Source organism: Pseudorca crassidens, chromosome 11, assembly GCF_039906515.1.
Source record: "Pseudorca crassidens isolate mPseCra1 chromosome 11, mPseCra1.hap1, whole genome shotgun sequence".
NCBI classification, from domain to species: Eukaryota; Metazoa; Chordata; class Mammalia; order Artiodactyla; family Delphinidae; genus Pseudorca; species Pseudorca crassidens.
The window spans coordinates 50136594-50149573 of NC_090306.1; the positions used below are offsets into that span (position 1 = coordinate 50136594).

At 39.5% G+C, this 12980-nt stretch overlaps 1 long non-coding RNA gene across 1 annotated transcript in view; it reads left to right on the forward strand.

Annotated features, from left to right (window-relative positions):
- LOC137202134 (uncharacterized) overlaps positions 1-12980 on the forward strand; it is a 457223-nt gene that overhangs the window by 9177 nt on the left and 435066 nt on the right. The window contains exon 3 of the long non-coding RNA XR_010932464.1: positions 10605-10698. This is a non-coding gene — a long non-coding RNA (uncharacterized lncRNA). The remainder of the gene's footprint in view (positions 1-10604; positions 10699-12980) is intronic.

The window sequence follows — 12980 nt, forward strand, 5'->3', positions numbered from 1 at the left end:
CTTTTATTTCTTTTTCTTCTCTGATTGCCATGGCTAGGACTTCCAAAACTATGTTGAATGATAGTGGTGAGAGTGGACATCCCTGTCTTGTTCCTGATCTTAGAGGAAATGCTTTCAGTTTTTCACCATTGAGAATGATGTTTGCTGTGGGTTTGTCATATATGGCCTTTATTATGTTGATGTAGTTTCCCTCTATGCCCACTTTCTGGAGAGTTTTTATCATAAATGGGTGTTGAATTTTGTCAAAAGCTTTTTCTGCATCTATTGAGATGATCATATGGTTTTTATCCTTCAGTTTGTTAATATGGTGTATCACATTGATTGATTTGCGTATATTGAAGAATCCTTGCATCCCTGGGATAAATCCTACTTGATCACGGTATATGATCCTTTTAATATGTTGTTGGATTCTGTTTGCTAGTATTTTGTTGAGGATTTTTGCATCTATATTCATGAGTGATATTGGTATATAATTTTCTTTTTTTGTAGTATCTTTGTCTGGTTTTGGTATCAGGGTGATGGTCGCCTCATAGAATGAGTTTGGGGTTGTTCCTCCCTCTGAAATTTTTTGAAAGAGTTTGAAAAGGATGGGTGTTAGCTCTTCTCTAAATGTTTGATAGAATTCACCTCTGAAGCGACCTGGTCCTGGACTTTTGTTTGTTGGAAGATTTTTAATCATAGCTTCAATTTCATTACTTGTGATTGGTCTGTTCATATTTTCTGTTTCTTCCTGGTTCAGTCTTGGAAGGTTATACCTTTCTAAGAATTTATCCATTTCTTCCAGGTTGTCCATTTTTTTTGGCATACAGTTGCTTGTAATAGTCTCTTAAGATGCTTTTTATTTCTGCAGTGTCTGTTATAACTTCTCCTTTTTCATTTCTAATTTTATTGATTTGAGTCCTCTCCATTTCTTGATGAGTTTGGCTAATGGTTTATCAATTTTGTTTATCTTCTCAAAGAACCAGCTTTTAGTTTTATTGATCTTTGCTATTGTTTTCTTTGTTTCTATTTCATTTATTTCTGTTCTGATCTTTATGATTTCTTTCCTTCTGCTAACTTTGGGTTTTGTTTGTTCTTCTTTCTCTAGTTCCTTTAGGGGTAAGGTTAGATTGTCTATTTGAGATTTGTCTTGTTTCTTGAGGTAGGCTTGTATAGCTATAAACTTCCCTCTTAGAACTGCGTTTGCTGCATCCCATAAGTTTTGGATCATCGTGTTTTCATTGTCATTTGTCTCTAGGTATTTTTTGATTTTCTCTTTGATTTCTTCAGTGATCTCTTGGTTATTTAGTAACATATTGTTTAGCCTCCATGTGTTTGTATTTTTTACATTTTTTCCCCTGTAATTCATTTCTAATCTCATAGCTTTGTGGTCAGAAAAGATGCTTGATATGATTTCAATTTTCTTAAGTTTACTGAGGCTCGATTTGTGACCCAAGATGTGATCTCTCCTGGAGAATGTTCCATGTGCACTTGAGGAGAAAGTGTAATCTGCTGTTTTTGGATGGAATGTCCTGTAAATATCAATTAAATCTATCTGGTCTGTTGTGTCAATTAAAGCTTCTGTTTCCTTATTAATTTTCTGTCTGGATGATCTGTCCATTGGTGTAAGTGAGGTGTTAAATCCCCCACTATTATTGTGTGACTGTTGATTTCCTGTTTTATAGCTGTTAGCAGTTGCCTTATGTATTGAGGTGCTCCTATGTTGGGTGCATATATGTTTATAATTGTTATATCTTCTTCTTGGATTGATCCCTTGATCATTATGTAGTGTCCTTCCTTGTCTCTTGTAACATTATTTATTTATTTATTTATTTGCGGTATTTGGGCCTCTCATTGTTGTGGCCTCTCCTGTTGCGGAGCACAGGCTCCAGACGTGCAGGCTCAGCAGCCATGGCTTACGGGCCTAGCCACTCTGCAGCATGTGGGATCTTCCCGGACTGGGGCACAAACCCACGTCCCCTGCATCGGCAGGAGGACTCTCAACCACTGCGCCACCAGGGAAGCCCCATTCTTTATTTTAAAGTCTATTTTATCTGATATGAGTATTGCTACTCCAGCTTTCTTTTGATTTCCATTTGCATGGAATATCTTTTTCCATCCCCTCACTTTCAGTCTGTATGTGTCCCTAGGTCTGAAGTGGGTCTCTTGTAGACAGCATTTATATGGGTCTTGTTTTTGTATCCATTCAGCAAGCCTGTGTCTTTTGGTTGGAGCATTTAAGCCATTCATGTTTAAGGTAATTATCAATATGTATGTTCCTATGACCATTTTCTTAATTGTTTTGGGTTTGTTTTTGTAGGTCCTTTTCTTCTCTTGTGTTTCCTACTTAGAGAAGTTCCTTTAGCATTTGTTATAGAGCTGGTTTGATGGTGCTGAATTCTCTTAGCTTTTGCTTGTCTGTAAAGGTTTTGATTTCTCCATCGAATCTGAATGAGATCCTTGCCGGGTAGAGTAATCTTGGTTATTGTTTCTTCCCTTTCATCACTTTAAGTATATCATGCCACTGCCTTCTGGCTTGTAGAGTTTCTGCTGAGAAATCAGCTGTTAACCTTATGGGAATTCCCTTGTATGTTATTTGTCCTTTTTCCCTTGCTGCTTTCAATAATTTTTCTTTGTCTTTAATTTTTGCCAATTTGACTACTGTGCGTCTCGGTGTGTTTCTCCGTGGGTTTATCCTGTATGGGACTTGCTGTGCTTCCTGGACTTGGTTGGCTATTTCCTTTTCCATGTTAGGGAAGTTTTTGTCTATAATTTCTTCAAATATTCCCTCGGGTCCTTTCTCTCTCTCCTCTCTTTCTGGGACCCCTATAATGCGAATGTTGTTGCATTTAATGTTGTCCCAGAAGTCTCTTAGGCTGTCTTCATTTCTTTTCATTCTTTTTTCTTTATTCTGTTCTGCAGCAGTGAATTCCACCATTCTGTCTTCCAGGTCACTTATCTGTTCTTCTGCCTCAGTTATTCTGCTATTGATTACTTCTAATGTAGTTTTCATTTCAGTTATTGTATTGTTCATCTCTGTTTGTTTGTTCTTTAATTCTTCTAGGCCTTTGTTAAACATTTCTTGCATCTTCTCGATCTTTGCCTCCATTCATTTTCCAAGGTCCTGGATCACGTTCACTATCATTATTCTGAACTGTTTTTCTGGAAGGTTGCCTATCTCCACTTCATCTAGTTGTTTTTCTGGGGTTTTATCTTGTTCTTTCATCTGTTACATAGCCCTCTGCCTTTTCATGTTGTCTGTCTTTCTGTGAATGTGGTTTTTGTTCCACAGGCTGCAGGGTTTTTGTTCCACAGGCTACAGGATTGTAGTTCTTCTTGCTTCTGCTGTCTGCCCTCTGGTGGATGAGGCTAACTAAGGGGCTTGTGCAAGTTTCCTGATGGGAGGGACTGGTGGTGGGTAGAGCTGGCTGTTGCTCTGGTGGGCAGAGCTCAGTAAAACTTTAATCCGCTTTTCTGCTGATGGGTAGGGCTGGGTTCTATCCCTGTTGATTGTTTGGCCTTAGGCAACCCAACACTGCAGCCTACTTGGGCTCTTTGGTGGGGCTAATGGCAGACTCTGGGAGGGCTCACACCACGGAGTACTTCCCAGAACTTGTGCTGCCAGTGTCCTTGTCCTCCCGGTGAGACACAGCCACCCCTCGCCTCTGCAGGAGACCCTCCAACACTAGCAGGTAGGTCTGGTTCAGTCTTCTGTGAGGTCACCACTCCTTCCCCTCCGTCCCGATGCGCACACTAGTTTGTGTGTGCCCTGCAAGAGTGGAGTCTCTGTTTCCCCCCATCCTGTCGAAGTCCTGTAGCGAAATCCCGTTAGCCTTCAAAGTCTGATTCTCTAGGAATTCCTCCTCCTGTTGCTGGAACTCCAGGGTCAGAAGCCTGGCGTGGGGCTCATAACCTGCACTCCAGTGGGTGGACTTCTGTGGTATGTGTTCTCCAGTTTGTGAGTCACCCACCTAGCAGTTATGGGATTTGTTTTTATTGTGATTGCGCCCCTCCTACCATCTCATTGTGGCTTCTCCTTTGTGTTTGGATGTGGGGTATCTTTTTTGGTGAGTTCCAGTGTCTTCCTCTTGATGATTGTTCAGCAGTTAGTTGTGATTCCGGTGCTCTCGCAAGAGGGAGTGAGAGCATGTCCTTCTACTCTGCCATCTTGAACCAATCTCTTCTGCAGTTCTTCTTAATTCTTTCTCCCACACACTACTGTTCCTCTAGCACCCTTGTGAGGAACAGAAATGTCTTCCTTCTGTTTATTTGCCTTGTAAGATGGAGTGGAAGTAACAGAAGCTTGCACCTCCACAAATGAGGATATTCAATATTTGTCAAGCTCTTGCCATTCTTATTATTCTCTAAATATTCAGTATGTATTAACTCAGTTATTTCTTGCATCCACCATGTAAGGTATCATCCCTGTGTTAGCAGATAAGGAAATTGAGGTATGGAGATGTTAAGGAATTTGTCTGTGGTAGAGCTGGGATTTGAACCCAGGCAGTTTGACTCCACAGTGTACTCTCTTAACCACTGTGCTCACTGCTTTCCACTAGTGTCAGAAGGAGCAAGGGTTTCCAGGGTCTTCCTTAGTGCTCAAGAGAAGGGGGATCCAGTCAGCAGACTCGGATCGGTAAGGGAAGCAAGGAAACCTGCCTGGTAATTCTTGAAGATGATCGATTGCAGTCACTCCCTCGCCTTTCCTTCCGTCCTTCTTCCCTCCTGTCTTCATTGATCCACGTTTGGGAAAACATACTTGTCTTATGCAGATGTATGAATTAGTCACCTTAGGTTCTGCTTTATAAAAGTTGGTGTCCCTGCCTGGGTATCAGAGTGGTGCTTGAAATCTCACCATTAGAGATTAACTATCTATGCTCAGGCATGACTGTCTCCCTAAAGTTCTCTTCTGTAATGTCAGTACACCCCTACTTCCAGGAATGTTGCATAAGGTGGTGTTGGCATTTAGGGTCGGTGTTCTGTGAAACTAAATATGGCTTGCAGAAGAACATTGGTGGTTGATAGTCAGAAGAGACAAAAAGATGTAGAAAGGGAAACAGGCTTTGCTTTCTTTACAATTTTGTCTAGGGCTGTACCTAACTAGGGGAACCATGAATGGGATATGTGTGATCCAAGAAGGCCAGAGAAATGAAATAGTAATACTAGAGATTATATTTCAATTGTTGAGACACTTTGCATGTGATAGCAGAGTTCTCTTTTAGTTTTTGGTTTATTAGCTAATGCTAATTTTTATGCTTTTTTAACTCTTGTATAGGATATGGAGAAATTTTTTTTTAAGTGTCCAAGATTGGCTAGTTTTGAATTCTAGTTTCCCAAACAGCTTTTTGAAAAAGGCTACCCTTCAAATCCATTGCTCCAGGAGCAACTCAAAGGCTTCCCTTCTTTAGGGAACTTTGCCCAGGTCCCTTCAGTGATGTTTGAATTAGAGTCTTTCTCTCATTCAAAGACCCAACTCAAGTTATAAGATAGTAGCTTTCATTATCTTCACTTATACTTATTAAGCCATCCATCACCATGACAAATAATTTTATTATGAATAATGTAATAGACATCATGAAAATGAACTTGCTGTAATTCCGATAAAAATCTATATTTTCTAATATTATAAGAGAAAATGCTAGAGATACAAGCTACCCTGTGTTAAAAGTTGGGAATTAATTTTTAATGGATTAGGAGCTGTCATCTATGATTTTATGAGACTCTACACAAAAATAATTAATTTAGAAGTGTATTGATTTTTTCATATATTTCTTAAATATGTTATTAAAAATAAAGTTTAGCTGAACAGTTTGTCCTAGAACATTAAATTATTTAATGTAGTGGTAAAATTTTTAAAAGCCAAGGAGTATCTTAAAAACAGAAATTTGTACAAAACCTTTATTTCACCTAATGAAAGTACACCTAGGAAGTTAATGGAAACATGGATAATTATAATTACATTAAATGCTGGCGGATCTGTTCCAAAAGGATTCTATAGCATTAGAAGTTGATAATTATTTTCCTGAAGTTTGTGATTACTCACTGAAATTCATATGCTTGGGAAGAGAACAATAAAATGTACCGTATTTTTTCCTTGTAACTTTGAATCTTTTCCTATAGTGTTAGTGAGAGTAGATGTTAATGTCTCAAGGTGCGGGTAGAATTCTCCATCTTGTTAGTAATTATACTTGACTTCTTGTGATCCAAGATGAGAATGTTAGAAACAAAATTATGCATAATGTGAACATACTGACTGCAGTCACGAAAGCTCTTCCTAAAAGTTTTGCCCTAGGCAAAAACATAATTTTTTTAAAAAATCAGCTTTTATAAAATCACTCAAATGTAGCCTGCTTGACTCCATTAGAAATAACTGGAATAGCCTAAGACAATCCATATTTGGGAACTCAGATGTGTTTTATATGTGACTAGATCTGAAATTAAGAGCAATCATCTTCTTGAAACTCTGATATTTAAAAGAATAGAAGGAGGTTTAGTTCATAGAATCTTTAAACTATCTATCATCTTTTATTATCCCTAGCTCTAAAACTTTATATTGAATATGATTCCTCTGTCTACCCTTTAGAAGGCATAGGATACAATGAAACAATTAATAGATACTAGTATTTCTCCAAGGGTGGTCAGTATAACTCTAGCATCAGTTACAGGGGAGGCTTACCCACATAAAGACTATTTGGCCCTTTTCCCAACTTACTGAATCAGAAATTCTACAGATAGGTTCTGAGGATCTGCATTTTAACACACCCTCCACAGTTTGAGAATCTGCAACGTGCTCCTCTGGAATTGTTGGGGACTAATTTTCCTGTATTACCACGTAGCATTTCTTGTGGTTTCTTTCCATGGGTGATGAAACCCTTACCATGAGTGCCTGAAACTCCTCTCTCTTCCCACCCTGCTCTGTCAAATGTAGACGAATCATAAAGAGCAAAGAAAAAGACACTATGATTCTATCGTGAGTGATTGAGGTTGCCTGGGACCAGTATGGAAATTTGGAAAAAAAGAGGGATACTTGCCCATATGTTTACACGGATGAGGAGAATACATTTTGTGGTGCCAAGCAATAGATACTTAGATGATAGAGAACAATATATGCTGCTGTACGAAGAAATGTGTACAGTTAGCCAGGACTGAAATATCAGATATCCCAACAGGCCACACTATTCAGTTGTCTAAGACAAAAGAAGTGCTTAAATAAAAGTTGTGGAAGATCCAGAGATCAGGAAATTCCTGAGTATATTTCTATTACAACACTCATCAGAGGATGTGTGACTCTGTGTGTGTGTGTGCGTGTGTACTGGCTTCTTCCCCATGATGGGAGCTCGTTGAACCTTTGAGGCTCTAGACAGGCAGACAGTGACCCGTGAACAGCCATCTCAGCTGGTAGCACTGCCTGTCCCGCAGCCACGGACTCCTCAACTCTTCTCTTTCTCTGACAGCTTACAACCTACCTCCCTCATCAGCAAGTCCTGTCAGCTGTGTTTTCAGAATGTGTGCTGATTCTCACTAGTCTCAGCACCTCCACTCCCACTCGCCTGTTCCAGCCATAATCCTCTCTGCCCTGGATTCATGGAAGAGCCTATTACCCAGTCTCTGATGCCTCTCTTGCGTCCCCATAATCAGTTCTTCACCAAGCAGCCCAAATCTTCTTTTTAAAGATAAACCAGGGGCTTCCCTGGTGGCACAGTGGTTGAGAGTCCGCCTGCCGATGCAGGGGACACGGGTTCGTGCCCCGGTCCGGGAAGATCCCACATGCCGCGGAGCGGCTGGGCCCGTGAGCCATGGCCGCTGGGCCTGCGTGTCCGGAGCCTGTGCTCCGCAACGGGAGAGGCCACAACAGTGAGAGGCCCGCGTACCGAAAAAAAAAAAAAAAAAAAAGATAAACCAGATCCCTCTCCTCTCTTGCTCAAAATCTTCCCGTGGTTTTTCTCACACTTGGAATAAAATCCAAAGTTTTCCCCGTGGTCCACGAGGCCCCACAGGATCTGCTTCTTCCCCAACCTCATCTCCCACCACTCCGCTGATATTGAACCACTCTCCCTCTGGCAACACCACCCTTGCTCCCCTTCCTTTTATTTCTGGAACATACCAAGGTTTTTCTTACTTGAGGACGGTGTCTGCTGCTGTTCACTGGACCTAGAATGTGCTTCCCTGTAGCTCGTTCACCCTCTAGCTCATTCTTGCCTCACTAAGGTCTCCGCTCAAATTTCACCTGCCAGAGAAACTTTTCTTACTACGCCTTCAAAATAGCTTCCTTCCCCTCCCTGCCCCCGGGCAATCTCTAGTCCTTACCAGACCTATTTTTCGTGTTTGTAGTATCACTTTCTGAAATTACATTGTACATATATTCTATATGTATATATATATTACTGCTTACATCCTCCACCAGAAGGCAAGCCCTCTGGCTCTCAGCTTGGTTCTGTTGACCACTGAAACTCCATGTTAGAGCAGAGTCTGGCGTGGCTTAATAATCAGTCAGACTTCATTGAAGGTCTGCATCCCCAAAGCTGTCACATAATCTGAGGTGTGTGTACCTGGCTGAATGTCTAAATGAGTGACCGTTAGAAGCTTTGCGTTTCTGGTTGCAAATATTTCCCTGGAGCAGAATGTGCTCCTTGCAGATGAGTGCCCTTACGTGGTCCTCCCCTCTGCCTCCTTGATCATATTCTCCCATTGGAACACATTTATTTTCTCCTAATTGGAAGAAGGAAGTCAAGGAGAAGGCTAGTTCTCATTAAGTGAAAAGGAATTTGGGGCTTATTTCATCCTGTAGGATAATCTGATGCCGCCCAACAGAGGGATATAGGGTGACATTCAAGTTATCATGAAACAAGTCAATATCAGAGATAAGCCAACAGAGACTTTATAATGGGCCTTTTCCATTTGTTTCTCTCTTTCTTATTCTATATCAATGAGAACCCAAATAGCCTATAAAAATCCACCTGTTATTGGTATTCTTCCTGGTACAATTTCAGATTCCTCATCAAGATTCTCAGAGGATACCAGTTTAGGTTTTAGACACTAACAGCCTCACTGTCACATTTCTAAGCAGAAAGTCTTTATGGGACAAAAAACCTTTAGAACATGGGTAATTAAAAGGCTGAGGAATCTTGGGCAGTACAGTGGTCTTATGGAAAACTGTATTGCTATTAATACTTTAAGAAGTGTCTTGAGATTATCATCTGCTGTCATAGGGGGAGAAGTATGGCCTTTGAGAATCTTATCCAAAATATTTGGAAAATGACATTAACGGTGAATGCAAATAGAATCATAAGATTGCTTTATGTTGCAATTCTCCCTCATCCTTAGAATCAGTTTGAGGATAATTTCGCATTGGTAGACAACTGCTTCCCACATGTGAATTAAGGTTAAATTATACCAATGATGTCACTGATGTGGAATAAAAAGTGTTGTGATTTTTAGTGATGGATATTTCACCACAGCTGTGAACAATGTGTTCCATAAAGACTGGTATAAGTCTCCCAGGAGCCCTGTTTAAAACCTTACCCATGCAACTCTTTTAGCAACATAATAATGATTAAAAATGGATGCAAAAGTCATTTACCCACAAGGTCAGCATTTTATGTATTTCCTAGTTAATAAGTAAGAAAAAAGGTTCCAATATTATTATACACATGATATATTAGGCTAAAGTCCAGCACATACTTTATTATTAAGCAAGTGTGCAAATTAAAATAAGAGGGTGATCAAATACAGTAAGAGTGACTTTCTGGTTTGAAATAAAAGTATAAGCACACAGTGACTTTGAACTTTAAGTATTTGAAGAAAAATAGCCTGGGTCAAAGGTAGAACTAGATTTTTTTTTCTTTAAAAGCTCTAAGACTGCCTGCTCTTATTTTGGTTGAATTAAAGCAGATCTTTAGCATTACCGTAACCTGGGTCAGAGCCAGCCTGGGGGGGATGGCTATGTGCCCAGCAGACCCACTCTGCGGGAACTGCCACGGTGGTCCTCTCCACAGGTGTCCTCCACGGAGCACAGTTCTCTCCTTGTGGGGTCTCAATGATTCACCACCGAATTTTCATTGAAGAAAGAGAGTTTCTCAAAATGGGAAAAGGAAAACAACACCCAGCAACCAAAAACAGGCAACTGTATTTAGCATAGGGAAAGTGAATTATTCCTTTTATGTGCTGTCCTTCACCTGTATGTCCAGATCGGATGTGACGTGACTCAGAGCAGATTGCAGCCTTTGCCCAAGACGTCTCTCTGTCTGGGTCCTACTTGGCCACATTTTCAGAAGGACTATTTATTTGAGTCATTTCAAAAATAAAGACTCCTGGGTTGGGGTTGTCTGGCGGTGATGGTTATCCAGGATGGTTGAAGGCTCAAGAGTGACTGTGAATAATGCGTTTGCCATCTGTGTTCCGAGCTCATGTATTCACGAGTTCGGAGAATGCACGAATTATTTCTAGATGATTTATCGCAGTATCTCCTGATCTAGCCAAGTGCCTAGCACCTAGCACATTTTATGTACTCAGAAGAATGTGTGTGTGTGTTGAAATGAATAAAAGGAAAACGAAGAAACTTAAAGTGGGAAAATGAAAATGATGCTAAGTATCAGGTCTAAAAGGTAGTATGTGGCCATTTTCAGGGAACTACCCAGAACTCTGACCCGGAAGAACGAGGCTGTTGAACACAGGACAGATCAGTGTGGGTGTTCAGGACGAAGACATGAACTTTGCAGGGTAAGGATATTGGTTGCCTTTCTCAAATGTCCTCATAGTGTGGGAACAAGGCTGGCCTGGCAGTTTCCGGAAACCTTTCATGACAGCACACACACCCCAGCGGACACATCTCCTCCTCTGGTAGGTCCCATCGAGGAATACTTGCCTCCCTGAACAGTGCCTTCTGTCCTTGTGGCATCCCCTCCTCCTGCTTTCCCGGCCAGAGAGTACATAAATCTTAAGAGCACCATGGATTGGCCTCTAGGCCTGAAAGACATAGAATGGTTTCCAAAGACGCTTAATTTGCAGTCAGGAAGTAGCTCAGACATCCAACTATTTTGGCTTAATTAAGAAAAAAGATCTTTGACAGCTACAAGTGGAAAGTTCTTGGGACGGGACAACCTTTAATAGCCCCAGACTTGGCAACTTTCAAAAGAAATGCTGCCAGTTCTGATTTTAAAACGAACGCTATATTTCTGCAACATTTAAACAATTGGTTGATTGAGTGAAACTGTCTCCCCAATGTAATTTGACGACATGTAGATGAACAGACATTTGATTAATTCATCTTCCAATCACTTGTCAAGATGTTGCAAAAGTGGGCTGATTTCTGTTTCACACAGCTGAGATTTATGATATCATTAAAGAACTAAGGTTCAGTGACTTTAAATTATGCTTGAATTATGACTTAATGTCTTACATTAATAACGGTGGGATATGAAGATTTTCTTTAAAACTTAGTGTGACTTTTTTGGCTTTTAGTGACATTTATCAAGGATAAGTAGGTGCTGAGTGCTCAAATGCACTTTAACCATGCTTTTATCTTATGCTTAGAAAACTACAATAGCCTCTTTGTTTTGCATTTTATGATGCTAATCTCTTTCCTCCAGTCTATCCTATACTGTTAAGGAGATGTCCTTAAATATTATTTAATAGTATAATTTTCCTCCTCAAAAACTTCAACACTATATATGTGTACAAATCTCATTATAACCAATCTAAGTGAACATATGGAAAATAATAAAAGTATCGACAGATATACATGAAGGTGATGAATATGGAATGTTTGGTTGCATTTTAGAAATTCTTTTTCCTTATCTGTGTTTTCTTATTTTCTGCAATGAGTACATCTTGCCTATGTAAAACTTTTTTAAATTCCCTTTCATATTTTTAAAGTTTCAATAATTCCCATTTCCTTGATTAAAAAAAGAAACAGGAAAGGGACAAAAAGTGAAAAGCATATAGGAAGAATATAGAAATAATCCAGATGTATTAGTAATCACTATCAATATAAGTAAACTAAACTCTCCAGTTAAAAAACAAATGTCATTCTCCAAAGAAGACATACAGATGGCCAAGAAGCACATGAAAAGCTGCTCAACATCATTAATCATTAGAGAAATGCAAATCAAAACTACAATGAGGTATCACCTCACACCGGTCAGAATGGCCATCATCAAAAAATCTACAAACAATAAATGCTGGAGAGGGTGTGGAGAAAAGGGACTCCTCCCACACTGTTGGTGGGAATGTAAACCGGTATAACCATTATGGAGAACAGTATGGAGGTTCCTTAGAAAACTAAATATAAAACTACCATATGATCCAGCAATCCCACTACTGGGCATATATCTGGAGAAAAGCAATTTGAAAAGATACATGCATCCCAATGTTCATAGCAGCACTATTTACAATAGCCAAGACATGGAAGCAACCTAAATGTCCATCAACAGAGGAGTAGATAAAGAAGATGTGGTACATATATACAATGGAATATTACTCAGCCATAAAATAGAACAAAATAATGCCACCTGCAGCAACATGGATGAACCTACAAATTGTCATAGTGAGTGAAGTAAGTTAGGCAGAGAAAGACAAATATCATAAGCTATCGCTTTTATGTAGAATCTAAAAAAAATGGTACAAATGAACTTATTTACAAAGCAGAAATAGAGTCACAGATGTAGAAAACAAACTTACAGTTACTGGGGGGAAAAAGGGGGAGAGGGATAAATAGGGAGATTTGGCTTGACATATACACACTTCTATATATGAAATAGATAACTAACAAGGACCGACTGTGTAGCACAGGCAACTCTACTCAATACTCTGTAATAACCTATATGGGGAAAGAATCTAAAAAAGAGTGGATATATGTATATGTATAACTGATTCACTTTGCTGTACATCTGAAACTAACACAACATTGTAAATCAACTATACTCCAAGAAAAATTTTTTTTAAAAATCAAAAAAAAAGTCAGATTGAATTTTTTTAAAATAAATTTATTTATTTTTGGCTGC